This window comes from Oryctolagus cuniculus, chromosome 13, assembly GCF_964237555.1.
Source record: "Oryctolagus cuniculus chromosome 13, mOryCun1.1, whole genome shotgun sequence".
Classification (NCBI taxonomy): domain Eukaryota; kingdom Metazoa; phylum Chordata; class Mammalia; order Lagomorpha; family Leporidae; genus Oryctolagus; species Oryctolagus cuniculus.
In genome coordinates, this window is record NC_091444.1 from 68779470 (window position 1) to 68802457 (window position 22988).

Sequence of the window (22988 nt, forward strand, 5' to 3'; positions counted from 1 at the left end):
GTTCTGCTGGCATCTGCTGCTTCCCCCACTCAGGCCGAGGGCTCCAGATTTCCCATTCAAAAAGGGTGCTCTTCAGCCCGAGTGCAGTTGCTTTGAGTATCCATGTCGAACTATGCCAAAGAATTAAAGACATCCATTCTGCAGAGCTATATTCCAGGCTCCCTGCGGCTTCTCTCCCTCTGCTGGCCAGGGAAGGTTTTCCTAGGAAGCAGCGTTTGAGCAAAAACTTCAAAGATGATGAGGAGCTTCTGAGTCTGGGTGACCTTCCCAGCAGGAAACGGAAGCCTGGAGAGGGCAAGAGGCAGTTCAAGGGCAAAAAGCAGGCCTGTGTGACAAAGCACAGCGAGGGACGGAAGATGTGTCAGGAGCTATGGGAAGCCATTGGCAGACTTTTTTTTGGGGGGGGGGGGGGACAGGCAGAGTGGACAGTGAGCAGTGAGAGACAAAGAGAAAGGTCTTCTTTACTTCTGGTTCACCCTCCAGTGGCTGCTGCGGCCAGCGCTCCGCGCTGATCCGATGGCAGGAGCCAGGTGCCTCTCCTGGTCTCCCATGGGGTTCAGGACCCAAACACTTGGGCCATCCTCCACTGCACTCCCTGGCCACAGCAGAGAGCTGGCCTGGAAGAGGGGCAACCGGGACAGAATCCGGCGCCCCGACCAGGACTAAAACCTGGTGTGCCGGCGCCGTAGGATTAGCCTAGTGAGCCACGGCACCGGCCCAGACTTTTTTTTTTTTTTTTTTAAGATTTATTTATTTGAAATGCAGAGTTACACACAGAGAGAAGGAGAGGCAGAGAGAGAGAGAGAGGTCTTCCATCTGCTGGTTCACTCCCCAGTTGGCAGCAATGGCCAGAGCTGCACCAATCTGAAGCCAGGAGCCAGGAGCTTCTTCTGGGTCTCCCATGCAGGTGCAAGGGCCTAAGGACTCAGGCCATCTTCTGCTGCTTTCCCAGGCCATAGCAGAGAGCTAGATCAGAAATGGAGCAGCTGGGACTCGAACTGGTTCCCATATGGGATGCCGGCACTGCAGGCAGCACCTTTACCCGCTGTGCCACAGCGCCAGCCCCAGACTTTTAAAAATTGTATTTATTTTATTCATTAGAGAGAGAGAGAGAGAGAGAGAGAGAGATCCCATTTACTGCTTCACTCCCTAAATGCCCAAATTCTTTAACTGATGCACCAAAGCATTCCCCCGCCGGCAGTCTCTAAGCAGAGCCCTGAGGTGACCTGAGTCATTACTGAAATCCTAGCTGCTGAGTGACAAGGGGGGGTGAGTGAGCTCTGGAGTCCACAGAGACCTGGAAGAGGGCGGGATAGCTGGAAGGTAGGGCCTGGCGCAGACCCTGACGGGGGTAAGGTGCCAAAAGATGTGGTTGGATGTATCCACAGGAGCTTGTCATCAGGGCCACCTGAGCAGTGTGGACTTGAGTTCTAAGATCCAAGGAAGCCCCAACAGGTTTTAAGCAGAGACGGTACAAGAGCAGACTGGGGCTTTATTTATGTATATTTTTAAAGAATTATGGAGACGGAGAGAGAGAGAGAGAGAGAGAGAGAGAGAGAGAGAGATATCTTATGATTCACTCCCCAAATGGCTGCAGTGGCCAGGGCTGGGCCAGGCCGAAGCCAGGAGCCTAGAACTCCATCCTGTCTCCCATGTGGGTGGCAGGGGCCCAGCATGCAAGGCCATCTACCCCTGTTTTCCCACAGACCTGTGTCTCAGCAGAATCCCTTCAGGTGGTGGAGAGAGCCCCTTGGCAAGGCTGCAGGAGACACCTCAGCGAAGGTGATGGGCCTGGAGGGGGCGGGGCCACAGGTTACCAGCTCAACACCAGGCACTATTGAAAGACATTCCACAAGGCCCAGCTCTCTCAAGGAACTTTCAAGGGTGGTGTTTGTGCAGAGAGGCGTGGTAATCAACTGAGTGTGAGGAAAGAGGGAAGGAGGGAGAGAAAGACCTCTCCAATCCTCATTTCTGGCCGGGGATGGGACAAGTTCAATGTAGGACATAGCGAGAGCACCAGTGGCCGAGGTGGACAAGCAGCAGCAGGTGACAGTAAATACAATCCAACAGCTTCTCGAAGATGGCAATTAAATTTTTTTAAAAGATTTATTTATTTGAAAAGGAGAGAGTAAGAGATAGAGAGCGAGAGCGAGAGACAGAGAGAGAGAGAGAGGAGTTTCCATCCATTAGTTCACTCCCCAAGTGGCCAAAATGTGTAGGGGTGATCCAGGTGGAAGCCAGGAGCCTGGAACTTCATCTGGGTCTCCCAAATGGGTAGCATCTTCTGCTGCTTTCCCAGGCACATCAGCAGGGAGCTGGATCAGAAGTGGAGCAGCCGGGACTGGAAACCATGCTCACAGGGGATGCTGGCGTCCCCGGCAGCAGCCTAACCGTCCTTGCCCCAGGAGCTAAATCCTGGAGAGAAATGCTGTGGTCTGAACATTGCCTCATTGTGCCCTGTGTGATGCAGCTCTGAAAGCAACCACAACCGGAAACAGCCCACTTCCGCTTCCCCTCTGAGGGTCTCAGAGCACCTGGAGATTGGCTTCAGCTGCCTTGTTAAAGAATTGGGCTATTATGTTAGAACAATCCTCAGGGACTGCCACAGAACAAAAACATTCCATGCAAATCCAACTTCCCATCCCTGAGATGCAAGTTCACTTCCCACTAGTAAGTGTCATGCCATGCCAGCACCATATAAAATAGGTTACCTTTTTTTTTTTTTTTTTGGAAGAGTTACTCATTAATTTATTGGAAAGGCAGAGCAATAGAGAAGGAGGGAGGGAGGACGGAGAGATCTTCCATTCCTTGGTTCACTCTGCACTCCCCAAATAGCTGCAGCAGCTGGGAGGCAGATTCCACTCTGGTTCCTAGGTGGGTGGCAGAGGTCCAAGCACTTGCGCCACCATCTGCTGCCTTCCCAGGTGCCTTGGCAGGAAGCTGCATGGGAAATGGGAAACAGAGTGGCAGAGATTGCCTGCACACCTGTAATGGGATGCCTGCTTAGCAAGTAGCTCTACTTGCTGTGCCCCAGAATAAGGAAGTCTTAATGCTGGTGCTGAATTTTTTTGTCCTGTATAGGGCATTTTCCTGGTGTTGATTATGAGGCCTCTAGGACTGTCAAAAAATTCTACCAGTGATCTTTAGAAAAGAATACACCTCCTCTGTCTGGAAAGAGTTAATTTTCAGTCGGTTGGGAGATAGGATATGAGAGATTTTTATTACCAAGTTTCCAAATCTCCTTGCCTGCTCGTGCCCTGGAAATGCTAGTGCCTGGTCTGTCAGGGTCCACTCCATCCTCGAGGGAGTGGATGTATGCACGTGGGAATTCAGTGCGTTCTGTTGGTTTTAACCCTGCAACGAGTTTTTTTTTTTTTTTTTTTTTTTTGCTAAGCGCGCGCTATGCGTGCACCTCCCATTATTTTAACAATCGTGTTTTGACAATTCATGGGGAAAAAAAAATGTCTGGAGCAAATTGAGCTCCTCTAGCAATAAACATTTAGACATACAATGTGAACCGTGCCATTGTTCCTGGTGGGGAGCTCCCGAGTTTGTTTCTTTCCTGGAAAGAGAGCATGTCAGTGCATCTTCCTCCCCCAGGTCTCTGGAAATGGAAGTCTCCCTTCCCCAGTAATTGTTGCGAAGCCTTGACAATAGTCTTGCAGCAACTTCCATTCCAAAGAGTTGAGGGGAGATTAAATTCAGGACAATTGGGGTAGATCCAGGGGAAAGAGCTGCGCTTCCAGCTGCTCGCGGGGACTCACAGGGTAGGAGACGGCCTCCGCGGGGCTTGCGGGGCGCGGAGTGGGTGGTGCGGCCTCGGTTTCGGGATGGGCGCCTACCGCATCTCGGCACACGCGCAGCCTCTCAGCCGGCCGGTCAGCAGCTCCAAGGGGAGCCAACTTTGCCTCTCCCGCGGGTGCAGCAGAGAGGAGCTGGGACGTGGAGCCAGCGCGGCGCGACTTGGGGCCGCCCCAGCTTGCAAGGGAGCAGAGGCAGAGCCGGGCGCGGGGGCGCTCATTGTTGTCCCGGGATCGGTTGGCGCTCAGAGGCCCCGTGGCGGGCGCGGGCGGCGGCGGCGGCGGCGGCGGCGGCGGCGGCGCGCGCGCGATCCCTTTCTCGAGCACGCCCTAGCGGCCCGCCGGAGCCTGGACTCGGGGCGCGCGGCGGGCAGCATGCGGCGGGCTGGGCGCCGCGGGCCTCAGGTCCCCGCGCGGGCTAGGGGCGGGCTGGCGGCGGTGCGCCCTGGCGCGCGGCCAGGCTCGGCGTGAGCGGCGCGAGCGAGCGATGGGCTGACGCGCAGGACCCGCGGCGGGGGCGGGGGCGGCGGCGGCGGCGGCGGCGGCAGCGGCAGCGGGGGCGGGGGCGCGCCAGCACCGGCGGGGCGGCTGCGGGCGCCGCGGAGGAGGAGGAGGCGGTGGAGGAGGAGGAGGAGGAGGCGGCGCCGTGCCGAGGCCGCCTGGTAGGCCAAGGGCCTGCGCCCAGGGCGAATGGGACAGCCTTTTCGGTGGACCAGCGGCTTGCAACCTGAAGTTCCTGGGCTCCCTTGCAAGCGCAGAAAATAAAAGGTAATGTGTCTTTGTTTCCCGGTGGCGATGGCAGGGAGGCAATTGTTTATACCGTACTTCTATTTCCATTTTTTCTTGCGGGCTGGGAGAAAGGGACACGCCACTTCTTCCTGCCGAGGGCCCAGAGAGCCTTTTATTTAGCGTTTGTTACATTTTAAAAATGCAGAGCCCACGTGGGGCACTCCCTCTGGCTACCCTTCCCCCTACATTCATGCGCACACACTTTCGATCTTACAACCATCTCAGGGTAGAGAGGGAGGATGGAAGGGGTATTGCTGTAGGCAGAGCTGGGTGGAATTAAGAAAAATAATAAAAGCATATTCTGACAATGACAGGGGAGTCCTGTCCTTGGGGTGCTGGAGAGAGAGAAGGAGCACTTCAGACTAGGTGGCGGCAGGCCGGCTGCTGGTCGCATGCTGCCCGCCACTAAAATGAGCCCCTCTCTTGTGTTCCAAATGGCTGCAGCAAGTTTGATGCAGAGAAGCCGGGGAGCTGGGAGGGAGGGGAGGAGAACAGGAGGAAACCCCCTTTAGTACGTGCTCATTTAAAAATAGCCAAACCCAGTGCTTCCATGTTGTAGGCAGCTGCTCCCCATGCCGGTGCCGGTGGAAATCAGAAAAGATGACCTAGTCCTGTACTTGCAGAGCTGTGTGGGAGCTGCCGGGGTCCCCAGCAACTCCCTTCCTTTCTCCACTACCTTGTCAGCAGAGTAGTTGCTTGGAGGATTCAGGCATATTCTGCAAAATTTCCAAGGGGTGGCTGTTCTAATAATAGCTCAGGCAGTGGCTTCTTAATCCATACACATCCTCATTCTGAATGATGCAGCCGTGCCAGTCCCCCCGCCCCACCCCCAGGAAGCAGCTAGCTGAGAAATGAGATTCCCAGGGGCCTGGAAAAGACTCCCTGACACGATGGTGAATGGACGAGGCTCTGGCACCCCTCTGAATGGAACATCCCAGCAGAGGCGCTGCTGCTGTTTCTGGCTTTGCCTGTGCATCCTCACAGAGTCGCAGGAGAGGGATGCTCAGGAAAGCTCCCAGGGCGTATATCTAAATCGGAGCTGGTCCAGAACACAACCTGTTCAGTTTTCGATGGACCATTCAGCTGCTCGTAGCCCCTTCCCCCCTCAGCAGCCTGAAGTCTTGTGCTTTTTCTAAAGCATGGCTGATGTGTGGGAAAGCACCCAGCAGAGAGCCCCCCACCCCCGACACGCTGGTGACTTGGTCTGGGGCAGCCAGCACTCACTCTGGGGAAAGTCCCCCAGGGGTTGGACGCATCATCTGTCTCTTGGACCTGGCGGAACTCAGCTCTGTGAGCGTTCCTGGAATGTGCAACAAGGTGCTTTTTGGGGAAGGGAGAAGATTTCACTTCATTGTTTTGTTTCTGGTCTTTGAACTCTGTCAAGCTCATTCTTGGCATTTGGCCACATATATATGGAAGTGTGGCGGGGACGGGTCCAGAAGACCTGCCTCTCGGATCAGCAGAAATCTGGTTTTGTTTCTTGTCTCTTGCACCTTGAAGTGTTAGATGAACCGACTTGTATACAGTCTTCTGTTGGCCGAGGCATCCGTTCTGCTGCCATTGGAGCCTGCATTTGTTTAAAACCCAGCAGGAATGAGGGGTCCTGCAGCAATTAGATTAGCATCCATGTGGTCCTGGGAGGTTAAAGAGCTACAATTACTTTAATTGGAGGCAATATTTGGACACGCTTTGAAATCAGCCCTGTATTGTCCAGCCAGTGAACAGACTGTTGCCTGCAGATAACTTGGAAAGAAGTAATGCCTGATGCCCAAAGTTGTGTGGATAGGAGCAGCATTTTAGGAGAAATGTAAACCTTTTGATTAAAAAGTAACACTTTGAAGTAGCAGTGAGATTTAAAAGATCGCTGGAGCTGCTCTTGCTATCTTCTTTTTGGAGTTTGTCGTGAACTAATTTTTATTAATAAGACTTGTTATTTGTGGCTCGGGGCCTCTTTGTACTTGGTAGATATTGCCACGTCCCCAGATAGCGTGGCAGGTGGCTGGTTAGTGTCATTAGCATTATCTTGTTGTTGGGGAAATCGAGACCCCTGGAGGTGGAGCGAGTCGCTGATGTCATAATCCGCGAGAGCAGCATTCCAGATGTGTCCTGCGCTCGATTTGGTTGTCACGGCAGAGTTACAGCCTGAGGTCAGGGGAGAAAACAAGAAATGAGTCCTTGCTTGGGTCTGGAACTTGGAGAAAAGCTCTCTAGAATAGTGGCCATCTAAGGATTGTCCGGCAATGGGCTCCTAAGGCAGCCTTGGTGCGTGGACGAACAGGGCGTGAGTGGTTTGTGATGGGAAAGTGAGCGATGCGGTGGAAGGTTCAGGAAAGCCCACGAGGAGGGGATGTGCTGGGCTACTTTGGTCTCCTAAGTGTGGGTGGGGGTGAGATCCACTTCGAAGACTTACTGACTTGCCTGCACTTGTGCTGACTTTGTGGGTGCAAGTGTGTACGTACGTGTGTGTGTGTGTGTGTGTGTGTGTAGAATACTTAGAGCTCTATTCACATGAGGCCTTATCCCTTGAAAGTATATACTTACCCGTTATTGCATTGGGCATCACACCACACTGAATGAGTGAAAATAGGATGGAAAGGTTTCACGGTAAAGCTTGGTTCTTAGATATTTTTGCATAAATACATTCTTTAAGAAACATAGGAACAGTGTAACTTCTGAATTCCTAAATATTTCAAAATGAGAAGTAGGCATGCTACCAGTTAACCAATTCATAGAGTTATTTGAAACCATACCTTGCATAGTATCAGAGCGTCAGAGTCTGGGTTCACAGCCAATTTTAATTCACAACATTTTTTTTTATATCACCTGATGCATCAATAAATTTTGACACAGAAATTATCTCAAGGTTTATTTGTTATGCAAAATTCCAGCATCTCTATTAGAAGCGATTTCTCTGGACCTACTGGGAGGACAGTACAGTACTGATCAATCTACATCCTAAAAACTGTATTCCTCCACAACTTGGTGCAGAAGAGGAGTCTCCTGACCTTAGCAAGATCGGCAGGTAGCTTGGGACCACAGTGGTTATCCACGTACTTCCCCGCTTCTGATTCTTTGCTGTCTGCTGCTCTCTGAACATGTATTGCAAAAAAAAAAGTTAGGCATCGCCGTGAGAAAAGAGTGAAAAGGAATGATTCTATCAGTTGCATAGTTCTGTGAACTTTTTCCACAGTAAGCAAAATCACAGAGTCTTAGACAGTCTGCGGAAGGTGGCTCCAAAAAATCCGACTAGTGGCCAAGAGGTAGATGCGAGAGTGTTTTACCTTGTGGTGTTCATCCTAGCTGCAGTCCGGCTCCTGTGCATGGCGCTCTTTTCCATTTTGGTTTTTCTCAGAACATTTCATCTCAGGAGCTGGAACATTAGCTCTCGGAATCTGGGCTACAGAGTCACTATTGCATACAAAGTCCAGATGGTTCTACCGCTCTCTTCTGCACCAAGTTTTCCAAATCAGCATCAATGCAGCTTATCGAAAACTCTCTCCACAGCGGTTTCCTTTCACATCCCCAAATCCATCAGCTGCCACCCTTCCCTCTGCCCCGTTGGGTCAGCGTGGCGTCTCTTGATAAGGAATCGTTGAGACATCCCCTGACAGTGGGGGCAGCCAGCTCTACTGGTACTCGTGGATTGTACTAAAAACTCTATCATGTGCCTCTCATCTTTTACAGAAGATGATCAGAGCTGTCGCTACCATTTAATAAATTGCACACATGCTTCCTTTGGGTGACAGTGTGTGTATGTGTGTGTTTTGGTTGTTAATTGTGTCTGCGTGGGGTGGGTATTTTCCTTCCAAAGAGAAATAGTCTTCTCTTTGAAAATGGAAATTATAGCTATGAATAAAGACCATGATTTCTGGAAAGTACTGGAGGATTATGAGGGGTCTGATTCCGTTCAGTGGCCTCTGCTACCACCAAGCCATCAAGGAGAAATGAGCTGGTGGCCTCAGTTTGAACTGAATGGATGAGGAACTCCCCAGCAGATGCAGGAGCATGGTTAACTCTATTACAGAGTCGTTGTATAGGGCTTGTAAGTCTAGCTGGTTAGGAAACATGCTCTCTATTGTTTTTAGTGTTTCTAGGGTCTGTTGTTTTAACAATGAAATGCTCCAGCCATTCCATGTTGCAACACGAGAAGAAGCTTGCCATTTGTCTATGGTCAAGGTCATTGGTACATACATACCCTTTGCCCCTAACTGACCACATTCACATGTTCTTTGCTGATTCTTTCTTATTTGCAATATATGTGCCAATCCATGGCCACCACACACTTTGTGTTCTCCTAATACTTGCTACATTTATCCCAGAGCTCATGATGAGTTAAGCCTTGAGGCTTGAGCCAATCACTGAGTGGATTTAGTACACCACACTTCAGCCTTGAGCTTGAATTTAGGCTTCATTAGACACCTGAAAAACCCAGTGGTCTATTGTGAAATGTAGCTTGCTGGGTCTTCTTGGGTCTCACCTTCTCCTAGTGTGCACTGCCCTGTGGCCCTTCTCTCAGCCTAGCAGTACGCAACCTGCCATCAGGCCAGGAGTCTTGATACAGACCCTTTGAACAATAGTTTTTACTTAATATTAGCCAGAATCTGTCCCTCCAGACTTGAGGTTGTCACCCCACAATCTCCATCAGAAGTAGCCTGTTCTTTGGGGATGCAGTCGTCTGTGCAGGCCTCTCGCCTTTCTTTGTCCTTGATGCATGAGGAATGCATGAAAAAAATGGCATGTAATGGGGAATTAGATTGATAATGCATGACAGCGAATGGAAATAATAATCGGAGAGTTGCCAGGCTGTGCCATTCATAACCATAAAATGCACAATTACGCTCTCACCACATGCCTGTGCAGAAGTATAGAGATGTCACAAACTCAGACTTAGGAACCCAAATAGCGTGGGGCCATCTGGAGCCGGGCGACCCACCTACACACAGCCGCACAGGATGCTGCTGGCTTTGCCCATTTGCCTGCTCCTGCTGCCTTCCCCCAGTAAACATCCCATATTTATGTCTGTGTTGCTCAGGGAGAGAGCAGAAAAGAAGGGCGGGTGGTGAGGACGTGAAGCAGACAGAGTTGAGCACAATGGGGCGCAGTGTTCTGTCTTCTCAATCCTCTTTTATTGGGCTGCTGGAGTGTTTTGTAACAGGGGAACTGCAGAGTGACCAGTAGCACAGATGTAGCCTGCAGGTCTTGGCAGGCGGGACGAGACATGTGCAGAAAGGCGACAGTAGCGAGGGCTGTCAGGAGCCAGGGCCTTCGCACTGGCAGGGGGCGCTGCGCGGCGCGGCCGGTGTTCAGTCTACTAACCATGTGCGGATGTGATTTGGGGATTGTCATTCCAAGCAAAAAATGTAGACAAATGATGTTTTAAAAGTACAAGGGAGTACGCAGATCACTTTTATGGATGTGGAAGAGCTCGCAGGCATCGAGGGACCTTGCCAGGGTCCTAGGCACCAAGGCCAGCGCCCCTGCCTGCTGATGTGCATTTCCGTGATGCAATCAGTCGGGCAAACGGAGAGGAGCTTGCGGTATCCTTTTGCAGTGGGTTTGATCAGCCAACCAGCTCTGCCACTTTCTAGCTATGAGGCCTTGGGTAAATGCTGAATCTGTCTGAGCCTCAGTGGGTCTTATTTATGGATGAAAAGCTACAGTCAGAGGGGCAAGTGAGACAATAAAACTCAAAAAGTATGGGAGAGTTTTTTAGAACAAGAAATTTTGTCTTCGTATTCTCTCCACCCCCCAGATTACGTCACAGGGGACTCAGCGCTGCTCACTTTAGGAGGGATTTAGAACACATTGGAGCGTGAGAAGACAAGGGGCTGTGGAAGTGGAGATACTAAGGAAATAAATGACACAAATTCACTTACAACACTGAAGTGAGTGTTAGAGTAAGTTGCATAAGGGAAGCAAATGTTCACTGTGAAATTTCATAGATGTGCCCTGGCCTTCCAGAAAGGGCTTTGCAGGTAAAGGCGCGACCCTAGAAGGCGGAGATACAGTCACTGTGTAATATTCTGTGGTTTCCTTTAATTCATTACTATGAATTAGGATAAGGTTTCCCATTCCAGTTTATTTACTGTGTTTCTCCCAAGTGATAAATGCAGTGAGCTAATAGCAGAAATTGGCTTGGAACCTGAAAATACTGGATGCTTGTTGGAGTTTTTCCCACTGTTCCAACCACTCTTTAAAAAAAGGGGGGAGGGGTTCATTTTCTTGTAATTTGAGAAATCAACATACCAATTTACATAATATTCATCAAAAATTATTTAAACATTAATAGCCTTCCAGGTGTCCAATAAATCAGAATGAGAGATGATCGGGCCTCTGGAGACAATTAAACAGACACACAGGCTGCAGAATAAAAGCACTGAACAAATGCACAAACAGGGAAGTATTTATAGAACACCCTATCTGCATCCAAGACCAGGATATATTTTAGGTGAACCCCGAGGGACAGCTATGGCAGCTTTGGCCTAGACAGGGTGGAGTGTGTCTGTCATTTCATAGAGAAATTACAAACTAGTATTTGTTTGTGGTTTCTTCCCTTTTTTTTATTGTGGAAAATATGGTTTTTGTAGTTCACAACAATTTAGCTTGCCGGCCTTCGTGTTCCCGAGGTAGAGATTTGATGCTATTTCAATACAGAGATCTACAGCTTCCAACTTGGTAAGAGATCCAGATCCTCAGAAAATAATATCCCAAATCCCAAATCCCAGATCACAAACCACAGTTCTTTGTTGTTGCCTGGGCGGCGAGAGTCTCCCTTTCTTCTTGCCAGTGGAAGTGACCATACCCTAGAGAACTGACAAAGCTCAACTGGAAGATTCTGTCAGCTGCAAGTTGGCAACCATGGCTTTTTGTTTGATGTCGGACATAGGAAAAAATCAATGTGTGCGCGTCCTGCTCCTTGTTGGCAGGGGTCGGGTGGACGGGTGGAAGGTGCTGCAGCTTGTGGGGTGGCTCCAAGGGCAGCATGATGCCCTTCTCACTGAGCAAGGTTGTCTACCCAGACTGGCTTTGAATGTCTGGTTCTTGATGTGGCTGCAGTTTTCCCCTAAATACCATTCCCCAAAGGAACCTCCCTGGAGAGTGCTGAAGTTGACCCATGCTTTGCTGTGGCCCCTTTGTTAGGGCTGGGCCCACCTGTGGTTTTCTGATTACTCCTCTGCCCGCTGGGATTCAGAATCATTGTCCTGTGATGAGTGATTCACCCTGACTCTGCCTCCTGCTTCCTCTCCGTGACATTACCAGGAGTCCACTGGTCTGCGGCCAGCCTTTTAAATGAATTTTCTCCAGTGCCTTGGTCACACTTGTTCTTGGCAGATTCTTTCAGGATGAGATGCTCACTGCTGTCATCATAGTCCAGGGCTTCCTCTCTCTTTCCTAAATTATAAAGTCAGCATAGTTATCTCTTTGTCACCTCCCCCCCACCCCCCTCACCCTGCCTCTCCACCACCACTGTCTGTCTCCCTTCTCACCTTCATCCCACGGTCCTCAGCATGGAATAGAAGACCTATCATGATCTAGCAGCTTCTCCCATACTTCTGTTGTCCTTCACACACACACACACACACACACGCGCACAACCTTGCCTCTTCTCTAGCACATTTTTTAAAAATTTATTTAAGTTTTAAAAGCTTCATGTATTTCATGTACACATGATACTTCCCACCCTGCCCTCCCTCCCACCCATGCTCCAACCCTTCTTCCACTTCCCTCTCCCATTCCCGCTGTTAATTTTTACAAAGATCTACTTTCAGTCTACTTGATGATTGTAAAGTTAACCCTGCACCAAGTAAAAGAGTTCAACAAATGGTGTGAAGAAAAAAAACACTGTTCCTCAATGGAAGAGACAACAGCTACGAACAGTCATTGACTCTCAAAATGTCCATTTCATTCCAATACATTACATTTTAGGTACTCTATTAGTTACCTCAGATCAGGGAAAACCTATGGTGTCTATCTTTTTGGGACTGGCTTATTTCACTAAATATAATGGTTTCCAGCTGCATCCATTTTGTTGCAAAAGACAGGATTTTATTTTTTTAACAGCTAAGTAATATTTCATAATGTATATATGCCATAATTTCTTTATCCAGTAAACCATTTATAGACATCTGAGTTGATTATATATCTTAGCTATTGTGAATTGTTCTGCAGTAAATGCAGGGATACAGATAACTCTTTCATGTGCTGATTTCTTTTGGTTTGGGGAAGTTCCCAAGAGTGGGATGGCTGGGTCATGTGGTAGGTCTGTATCCAGGTTCTAGAACATTTGACCTCATCTGAACTCCCCCTCTGCAGTCGCCGCTCCCCTTTACTTAGAGATGCACCCTGCTTGGGACACTCTTCTGCTTTTCTACTTGGAACCCTAGTGTCTTCCCAGAGGAGTGAGTCTCCCTCCTTTATTGTATCCCCAACATCCTCCCTACACATGGCCCAACATGAACTCAGCAACTGCAGTGAGCCATGTCTGTGTGTCGCCCACCATCTAAAGGAAGCTCTTAGATCCTTGTTTCTGCAGCACAGAACATCATGCCTGGCTTTGGCAGGTGCTTCAAAATATCACTGAGCCATTAAGTGTCACCTAGTAGGGCCTCCCATCCTTTTATTTCCTGGCATATCCCTGAAGTTTATGTTTTGCTGGCTTGAGCCTGGTGTCCTTACCTGTCTGGCAGCTCTTCACCCTCTTCCCTCTGTGTGTTTCTGTGTCACAGGATAAGAAAATCAGGCCAGTGTGATCCAGCTGTCTTCTGTTAATTAGAAGGCTTAGGGTTGGCATTGTGGCATAGTGGGTGAAGCCACCGTCTGTGATGCCAGCATCCCATATAGGTTCTGGTTCAAGTCCCAGACTGCTGCACTTCTGATCTAGCTCGCTGCTAATGCATCTGGGAAAGCAGTGGAGGATAGCTATAACACTTGGGCCTCCGCACCCATGCGAGAGATCTAGATGGAGTTGCAACCTGGCCCAGCCCTGGCTATTGCGGCCATGTGGGGAGTGAACCAGTGCTTGAAAGATCTCTGTCTCTCCTTCTCTCCCTGTAACTTTGCCTTTCAAATAAATAAATCAATGTGGGTGGGGTTTTTTTTTTTTTTGGAGGGGATGGGGTTTTTTTTGTTTGTTTGTTTTATTTTTTAATTAGGAATGCTTAGCCTCCAAAGTCCTAACTGGCAAAACAGCAGAAAGAATCTGAGCATCACAAAGTCCATGCCTCTGACATTGTAGGACTGTGTCAGTGATAAAAACCGGCCAGAATCCTTGCTCTCAGGGAGCTTGAATTCTGAAGGAAGAGACAGACATTAGCACCACCAGGAAGGGAACCACATGGGCTGCCAGAAGGTGCTAACGTGTGACCAGGTGGCTGTTTATCTCGGGCCTTGGAGCAGATTGTACAAAAGCTGATAGTTGAGCAGAGATGGGGAGGCTGTGCGCAGGGGAGCCCTGGTGAGGTCATTCCAGGCTGAGGGAGGAGCCCATCAGAGGCCCTGAGCCAGAAGTGTAACAAGTCAGGGGAAGCCTTGAGTGAAAGGAGAGCCGTGGTGGGCGTTGCTCAGGCCTTAAACGCATTTGAGCTGGAGGACAGTACAGGGCTGGGGAGCCCCTGGTCCCACTGAGGCTGTGCTTGGAGCGGTTGGGTGCTCTAGGGCTGGGCTGCAAGGTGGCAGAGGTGGAAGCAGGCGTGCAGTGGGGTGACTGCTGCAGGAATCTGGGCAAGTGATGGAAGTGATGATGGTGAAAGTGTTCAGATTCTGCATATTTTGAGGAAATGTGTATTTATTTATTTATTTATTTGACAGAGATGGGAGTGGGGAGAGAGATCCCATTGACAGGGGCTTAGCCAGGGCCAAACTGGAGCTTCATGCAGGAGTTGAAAATTCATTCTGGTGGCAGAAACCCAACTACTTAGATCCTCTCTACTGCCTCCTAGGTTCTGCCTTAGCAGGAATCTGGAGACAGGAGTCGCACCCAGGCAGTGTGGTATGTGGCACAGGCATCTCAGCAAATCCCTTAACCATTCGGCCAAACATCCTGCCAGGTTCTAGATTCCTGGAAGATAGAACCAGCAAGTCTTTCTGGAGGTTGGGTGTGGGATGTAAGCTAAAGACTGGAGTCCATAATTTGAGAGCTAAAGAACAGAGCGTGCAGATGGCAAGATGGAGTTCTCATTGCCTGGAACAGAGTGGGGGGAGCAGAAGCTGCACCAGGACCACTTAGACCTGGTGATGTCCAGAGGGCCTTTCCCCCTGCAGCTCCGTCCCAGTTCAGGTAATGGGGTAGCAGGCTGGAGATACAGAAGTGGGACTCACCGTGTCTTGGGATTTGAAGCACAAGACAGTAAGCTTCACAGCTCAGTCCTGAATAGGACATCTGGGAAAAATATGCACCAGGCTCCCAATAAAATGAACGTAATGTTTTAAAAAAATGAAGTAATTGCTCAAAATGTGAAGAACTCATACACAAATTGAACCCTCCATTTGGGCTTCCCGGCAGCCTCTTTGTGATATGTCACAGGGATATCTCTGACTCCAATTGGAAAGTTTCGTTTATTTCTTTTTATTTATTTATTTAAAAGGCAGAGTGATGGAGACAGAGATCTTCTACCTGCTGGCTGACTGCTATTTTAAACAGAGTTATTGATGCATCATTGACATCCAGTAAACTGTATAGGGGCTGACGCTGTGCCATAACACTTTAGGCCTCTGCCTGTGGTACAGGCATCCCATGTGGGTGCCAATTTGAGTCCCGCCTGCTCCTCTTCCAATCCAACTCTCTGCTGATGGCCTGGGAAAGCAGCAGAGGGTGGCCCAAGTGCTTGGACCCCTGCACCCACATGGGAGACCCGGAAGAAGCTCCTGGCTTCAGATTGGCCCAGCTCCAACATTTGCAGACATCTGGATCGTGAACCAATAGATGGAAGGCCTCTCTCTCTGTCTCTCCCTCTCTCTCTGTCACTCTGTGGGATAAGTCGTGATATAGCAGGGTCCTTCAAGAGGGTTGTGGACAATGGAATTAAAACATAAGTTGATTTGGGTGCAAAAAAAAAAAAAAGGTTGACATCCAAGCATAGTCATCATAATATGCATTTTCCATGAACTTTTTGAAGAACTGTCCTCATGGTCAGGATGTGGCACCCCATACTTTTTGTCTGTCAGATTTACTTAGACTGTTTTGCATTTTAAGTGCAGTGCTAGACAAAGTATGAAGCACGAGTGTAATTGCCAGCCCTGCCTCGTGTCTTTGCGCCCATTTAAAATTCTGGCTTTGCTTATAGCTTTATCTAATCACAGACTCATTTCCAGGTGTTCCCCAAAGGGTATGCAGAAAACACTGTGAGGTTTGGTTACCACTGGTTTGCAGCCACGTGGCGAGCTGTTTGCCACTGGCCTTATTGGTTTCAATCAGGAAGGAGCAAAGATCAGAAGCCCTGCCATGGTTTAATGAGCTCTGATCCAGGCAAAAAAACATACCCCTGGTCTCTTCTTTCATGGCAACAGCCTCAACTGTAGGATCACTTTCAGCCTTTTTCCCTCTGTGTGGTCAACACAGTAATTACCTCCTGCAGGAGGCTTTGAGAAATTGTTCTTCAGTGTCCAATTAGAATTTTTGATTTGACTGACAGGTACAACACAACATCCTGATTTCTGTGACTGCTCACTAATGGATATTTTTAGAGCTCCTACTTGCCAAGGCTGTTGCCTTTGAAGACGCTGCCTTCTTCTCCTGATTTCCCATGACAGCGTTCCCACCTTGAGGCTTCTAGCCGCTGCAGTAGAAAGGAGCTGGAAACCTTTTGGGTTTTGGAGTCCTCTCCCGCCCACTGTGTGCTTTCTCTGTTTCCCTGCTCTTTCTCGCTTGATTTCCCAGCCCCCGTTGTTAAATGGCCATTGGGTAGGAGAGGGAGCAGCCCTGCATCCCATCTTCTCCTGGGAGCTGCTGCACCACCATCAGCCGCTCCAGGGGCAGGTCTGGGGTGGTTCACCGGGCCACCAGCCAGTGTGAAACCTCCCTCAAGATGAATGGAGGCAGAGTGCTGCCAGCGCAGCCCGTTCAAGAGCAGGGAGTCCCTCCCAATGACATGCTAGCAGAATCCTTTCCAAAAAGCTCCGTTATGTAAACACCAGGGCGGCAGCCTCCAGCCCAGATGGACTACCCCATACAGATGTCAGGGTCATTGTCAAAACTCCCCTTAGTGTGAGCACTGCAGCTTCCTGAGCTCTCTATGGCGTTCCTGTTGAGGTAGGGAGGCCAGGGGGTGAGCTGGGAGCCTGGGACCACCCCACAGCACTGGTGGTCCCCTTGTTCCTTGGATGCTCTGCTGTGGTGCTTCTGGGAGGCCGGTCAGCGAGGAGTCGCCATGAGGGCTGCCATTGGAGTGCTTCCTGCTACATGTGGCCTCCACCCCATCCAGACCCAGGCATTGTGGTCAGGAGTTGGCTACTTCACATCCAGGGGAGCTTCTGCCAAGCAGGTGACCTGGTGGGGCTCCCAATTCCTTAGGTGCCTGTTCTGCCTCCAAAGTCCCAAAGGTAGAATTTGAAAAAGCTTACAGATTACAGAATGGGGGGGAAGCCATTGTAATCCATAAGCTGTACTTTGGAAATTTATATTCATTAAATAAAAGTTAAAAAAAAAAAAAGCTTACAGATGGCCTTGAAATACTATTTTATAGCCCTTTACATCCCCAGGGGGGCAATGGGGGCTATGATCTTGCTAATAGACAAAGAGGCTTGTTTGAGGGCAAATTCATTCCAAACCCTCTGACCAGTGTGGTAAGATGCCTTCCCCATTGCCAATGGCAGACTGATACTGATTCTCCATGAGCTATACTCATGTAGGTGCATAAAGCACAAAGAAGACTGGTGTTCTTCAGACTGGGTTTTGGTCTGTGTTTCTACAGAGTAGGCAAATTACCACGTATCTCACTGAATAGGAGTTAAAGTGTAGAGTACTCGCATTACATGCAATGATAAATAAGAATATATGTGATTTAAATATGTAAACATTAATTCATGTAAAAGTATTTATTGAGTGCCTGTTATGGCAGTGACATCATTTTATCTCATTCACATGCATATTAACATGTTCATGTTGATGAAATCGTTACAACCCTGATAACTGATTGCATAAGATCCATTGTTGTAGATAGCGCAATGTCTCCTCCTGTTGATCAAAGCACAGGCAGAGATGTTTTCAAAATTAACATTGAAATGACAGATTGGATTAGATGTTGAAGCAAAGTAGACAAATGCAGGTTACCAAGAAAATGTCATCGAGGTTCTTGGTTATGGAATATATGAATACCAAACTGGCAGCATTAACATTTCTAAGTGTCCCACACGATGTTACATTTTACATAGAGGACATTCATTTGCACATTTGTGCAAGGAAAATTGGTAGTTACGTAGGTAAGTAGAAAAATGTGTTTGTGCTTATCAGTCTGTAGGACAATTTTTTAAAGCCTTTGGAAGCAGTAAGTGAAGGTTGTGAATATTCATTTCATCAAACTGCTTTTAATATTGTGTAATAAGAAGCACTACAAGTAAATACGTTGGCTGTTAGGATAGATGTATTTTCTTGGAATCCCTGTTTAGAGTCCTGCACACGTGTCCCAGCTTGTTGGGGCGGGAGGGCAGGGATTCTGGAATACACCCGTCCTGCCTTCCTTCTGAGCTCAGTCATCCTCTTCACCTTACCCCTGGCCCTTGGTCTTCTGGCCCCTTCCTCATCACTTGCAGTGACACCGAGGCAACCCGTTTCATTCTGAACACTGATGCCCACTTAACAGTCCTTCCTTCTGTTGAATTCCAGTGTGTCTTCTGGAACCTCTGCTCACGGATTCCGTTTTCTGCCCACCAAAGTCAAGTGCCTCTCTTTGCCCATTATTTGCAACAGACGAGCAAGGGCTCTCTCTGTGTGTTCAACAGCAGCCTCCCTGGGCACTCATGCAAGTGTTTGGGATGGCTGATAGGTGATATGCCACAGCCTTTGACATTTGGGCCTCGTAGGCAGTTTTCCAGGTCAGTTCTAGGAAGTCCTGCTTTCTCCAGGTTTTGGTGTGTAAAATATGGTACCCAATATTGAACACAGATTTCTAGAAACAGTTTGATTGTAGTACGAGACTCCTAGGATGCCTGGTGATTCCTTCATCTGAATGCTGTGCTTCTGGCCTGGGAACTACAGGATAGATAGAAAGCTGGAAACAGCGTGATCCCAATTTTTAATTCTGGAGGTGCCAACCCAGCCTCTTTGTCATCAGTAGATACTTTTTTTGTAGTAGGTTTATTCTGTAATTTCTGCCTTATTGCCAGACAGCATAAAGATATTAGTAAATATAGTTTTTTTTTTCAAAGAAATTTTTTATTTAATGAGTACAAGTTTCGTAGTACAACTTTTGGAATATAATGTTTCTTCCCACCATACCCACTCCCACCCCACCTCCTCCTCCCTCTCCCATTCCCAGTCCCATTCTCCATTAAGATTTATTTTCAATTAACTTTATGCACAGAAGGCCAATTCTGTACTAAGTAAAGATTTCAACAATTTGCACACACACACACACAAAATAAAAAAATTGAGAACAAATTTTATGGTTAATTCTCATGGTACAACTCATTGAGGACAGAGGTTCTGAATGGGGAGTATGTGCACAGTGACTCCTGTTGTTAATTTAACAGTTAACACTCTTTTGTATGATGTCACTGATCACTTGAGACTCTTGGCATGAGCTGCCAAAGCTATGGAAGCCTTTTGCATCCACAATCTTTGTTAGTATTTAGACAAGGCCATAAGCAAAGTGGAAGTTATCTCCTCCCTTCAGAGAAAACTACATCCTTCTTTGATGGCCACTTCTTTCCAATGGGGTTTCACAGAAATTTTTCATGTAGGACTTTTCTTTTTTTTTTCTTTTCTATTCTTTTCTTTTTGTGGCTTTCCATGCCTGAAATGCTCTCATGGGCTTTTAAGCCAGACCAGAATGCTTTAAGGGCTGATTCTGAGGTCAGGATGCTATTTAGAGTGATTGTTATTCTATGAGTCTGCTGTGTGGACTGCTTCTTGTGTTGGAACATTCTCTTCTTTTTAATTCTATTGTTATTACCAGACACTAGATCTTATTTATATGATCCCTTTAACATTTAATCCTATCTATATGATCAATTTAACACTTAATATTATCACTTTAACACCTAAGATGGGGTTATTATCACCCAGCTTAATGGAATTTGGAGTCCCAAGGTGAATTTTTATCTGTACCCTTAGAAGTTAGTCTGTGGAAAGTATGCAGAACTACACAGCTTTACAGTTAGAAACTTCTTCCTCTCTCTCTTATTCCCACTCTTTTTTTTTACTGAGATCTATTTTTTTTTTTTTTTGACAGGCAGAGTGGACAGTGAGAAAGAGAGACAGAGAGAAAGGTCTTCCTTTGCCATTGGTTCGCCATCCAATGGCCGCCGCGGCCAGTGCGCTGTGGCCGGCGCACCGCGCTGATCTGATGGCAGGAGCCAGGTACTTCTCCTGGTCTCCCATGGGGTGCAGGGCCCAAGGACGTGGGCCGTCCTCCACTGCACTCCCTGGCCACAGCAGAGAGCTGGCCTGGAAGAGGGGCAACCGGGACAGAATCCGGCGCCCCAACTGGAACTAGAACCCTAGTGAGCCGCAGCGCCGGCTTACTGAGATCTATTTTTAATTGACTTTATATACCTATGATTAATTCTGTGTTAACTAAAGAGTTCAGACAATGGTATTAAGAAGAAAAAAACAGGGCCGGCACCATGGCTCACTTGGTTAATCCTCCATCTATGGCGCTGGCATCCCATGTGGGTGTCAGGTTCTAGTCCCGGTTGCTCCTCTTCCAGTCCAGCTCCCTGCTGTGGCCCTGGAGGGGAGTGGAGGATGGCCCAAGTTCTTGGGTCCCTGCACGCACATGGGAGACCAGGATAAAGCAACCGGCTTCTGGCTTCGGATTGGTTCTTCGCCAGCCATAGCAGCCATTTAGGGAGTGAAACAAATAAGGAAGACTTTTTTCTCTGTTTCTCTCCCCACTTTCTAACTCTATCTGGAATATATGTTCGCCCTGATCTGTGATAACTAACTGAGCACATAAAAGGAAACCTGTAGAAGTGAAATTGACACTTTAAGAAGCAATGACTTGAACGGCCCTTGTCTTGACTGCCATTGAACAGGTGTTTGTTTTTTCTTCTTCCTTTTTTTTTAGTTTGACAGGTAAAGTTATTGACAGTTATTGCCTGTGCCTCTAATGTCTTTTCCAGGAACTCTTTGCCTGTGCCAATGTCTTGCAAGGTTTCCCCAATTCATTCTAACAATTTTATGGTACTAGGTCGTAGCTCCTTTGTCAAAGATAAGTTGGTTGTAGATGCTTGGATTGATTTCTGGTATTTCCATTCTGTTCCATTGGTCTATCCATCTGTTTTTGTACAAATATCAGGCTGTTTTGATTATAACTACCTTGTAGTATATCTTAAAGTCTGGTATTGTGATGCCTCCAGCTTTCTTTTTGTTGTGTAAGATATCTTTAGCTATTCAAGTTGTCCTGTGTTTTCATGTAAATTTCAGCATCATTTTTTCTAGATCTGAGAAGAATGTCTTTGGAATTTTGATTGGTATTACACTGAATCTGTAAATTGCTTTTGGGGATATTGATTCTTCCAATCCATGAACATGGAAATTTTTTCGATTTTATTGTATCTTCTATTTCTTTCTTTAATGTTTTGTAATTCTCATTGTAGAGATCTTTGACATCCTTGATTAAACTTATTCCAACGTTTGATTTTTTTTTTTTTGTAGCTATTGTGTATGGGATTGATCTTAGAAGTTCTTTCTCAGCCATAGCATTGTCTATGTATTCAAAGGCTGTTGTTTTTTGTGTACTGATTTTATATCCTGTTTCTTTACCAAACTCTTCTATGAGTTCAAATAGTCTCTTGGTGGACTCTTTTGATTCTCCTTTATATAGAATTATGTCATCTGTAAATAGGGATAGTTTGACTTCCTCTTTCCTGATTTGAATCCCTTTGATTTCTTTTTCTTGCCTAACGGCTCTGGTTAAAAGTTCCAAAACTATACTGAAGAGCAGTGTTGAGAGTGGGCATCCTTGTCTGTTTCCAGACCTCAGTGGGAATACTTCCAACTTTTCCCCATTCGATAAGATGCTGGCCGTGGTTTGGTCATAAATTGCCTTGATTGGGTTGAGGAATGTTCCTTCTATACCCAGTTTTCACCATGAAAGGGTGTTGTATTTTATCAAATGCTTTCTCCGCATCTATGAAGATAATCATATGGTTTTTGTTCTTCATTTTGTTAATGTTATGTATCACACTGATTGATTTGTGAATGTTGTACCATCCCTGCATACCAGGGATAAATCCCACTTGTTCTGGGTGAATGAGCTTTCTGATGTGTTGTTGGATTTAATTGGTCAGAATTTTGTTGAAGATTTTTACGTCTATGTTCATCAGAGAAATTGGTCTGTAGTTCTCTTTCTCTGTTGTTGCATCTTTTCCACATTTAGGAATTAAGGTAAGCTCATAGAAAGAATTTTGGAGTATTCCCTCCCTTTCAGTTGTTTTGAATAACATGAGAAGAGTTTAAAGGTCTGATACAATTCAGTAGTGAAGCCATCTGGTCTTGGGCTTTTCTTTGTGAGAGGTTCTTTATTACTGATTCAACTTCTGTCTTGGTTATTGGTCTGTTTAGGTTTTCTGTGTCTTCCTGGCTCAATATAGGTAGGTTGTATGTGTCCAGGAATCTATCCATTTCTTCTGGGTTTCCCAGTTTGTTGGCATACAGCTCTTGGTAGTAGTTTCTAATGTATCTCTTTTAAAGTTTTATTTTATTTATTTGAAAGAGTTACAGAGAGTGGTAGAGAGAGAGAGAGAAGTCTCCCATCTGCTGGTTCACTCCCCAGATGGCCGCAATAGCCGGAGTTGCGCCAATCCAAAGCCAGGAGCCTCTTCCGGGTCTCCCACATTGGTGCAGGTGCCTAAGGACTTGGGCCATCTTGTACTGCTATCCCAGGCCATAGCAGAGAGCTGGATTGGAAGAGGAGCAGCCAGGACAAGAATTGGCACCCATATGGGATGCCAGCGCTTCAGGCCAGGGCGTTAACCTGCTGTGCCACAGCACCAGGTTTATTATATTAATGTGGTATCTTCTTAATTTCCTTTTTCGTCTCTAATTTTATTGATTTTGGTCTTCTCACTCCTTTTTTTGGTTAGTTGGGCCAATGGTGTGCCAATTTTGTTTATTATGGGGCCAGCTCTGTGACGTAGCAGGAAAAGCATCCCATATGGGTGCCGGTTTGAGTCCCGGTTGCTCCACTTCCCATCCAGCTCTATGCTGTCACCTGTGAAAGCAGTGGAGGATGCACCAAG

The 22988-nt window shown here is 47.5% G+C and overlaps 1 protein-coding gene across 10 annotated transcripts in view; it reads left to right on the forward strand.

Annotated features, from left to right (window-relative positions):
• Window positions 1-22988, forward strand: part of FRMD4A (FERM domain containing 4A) — a 647838-nt gene that overhangs the window by 411520 nt on the left and 213330 nt on the right. The window contains exon 1 of one of the 10 annotated variants that reach the window (XM_070055657.1): window positions 3608-3767. The exons of 8 other annotated variants lie outside the window; for them this stretch is intronic. The gene's annotated coding sequence lies outside the window, so the exon portion shown is untranslated. Of the gene's footprint in view, window positions 1-3607; window positions 3768-4407; window positions 4569-22988 lie in introns of those variants that run through there. One more of the 10 variants, XM_051820849.2, reaches the window with a different exon arrangement.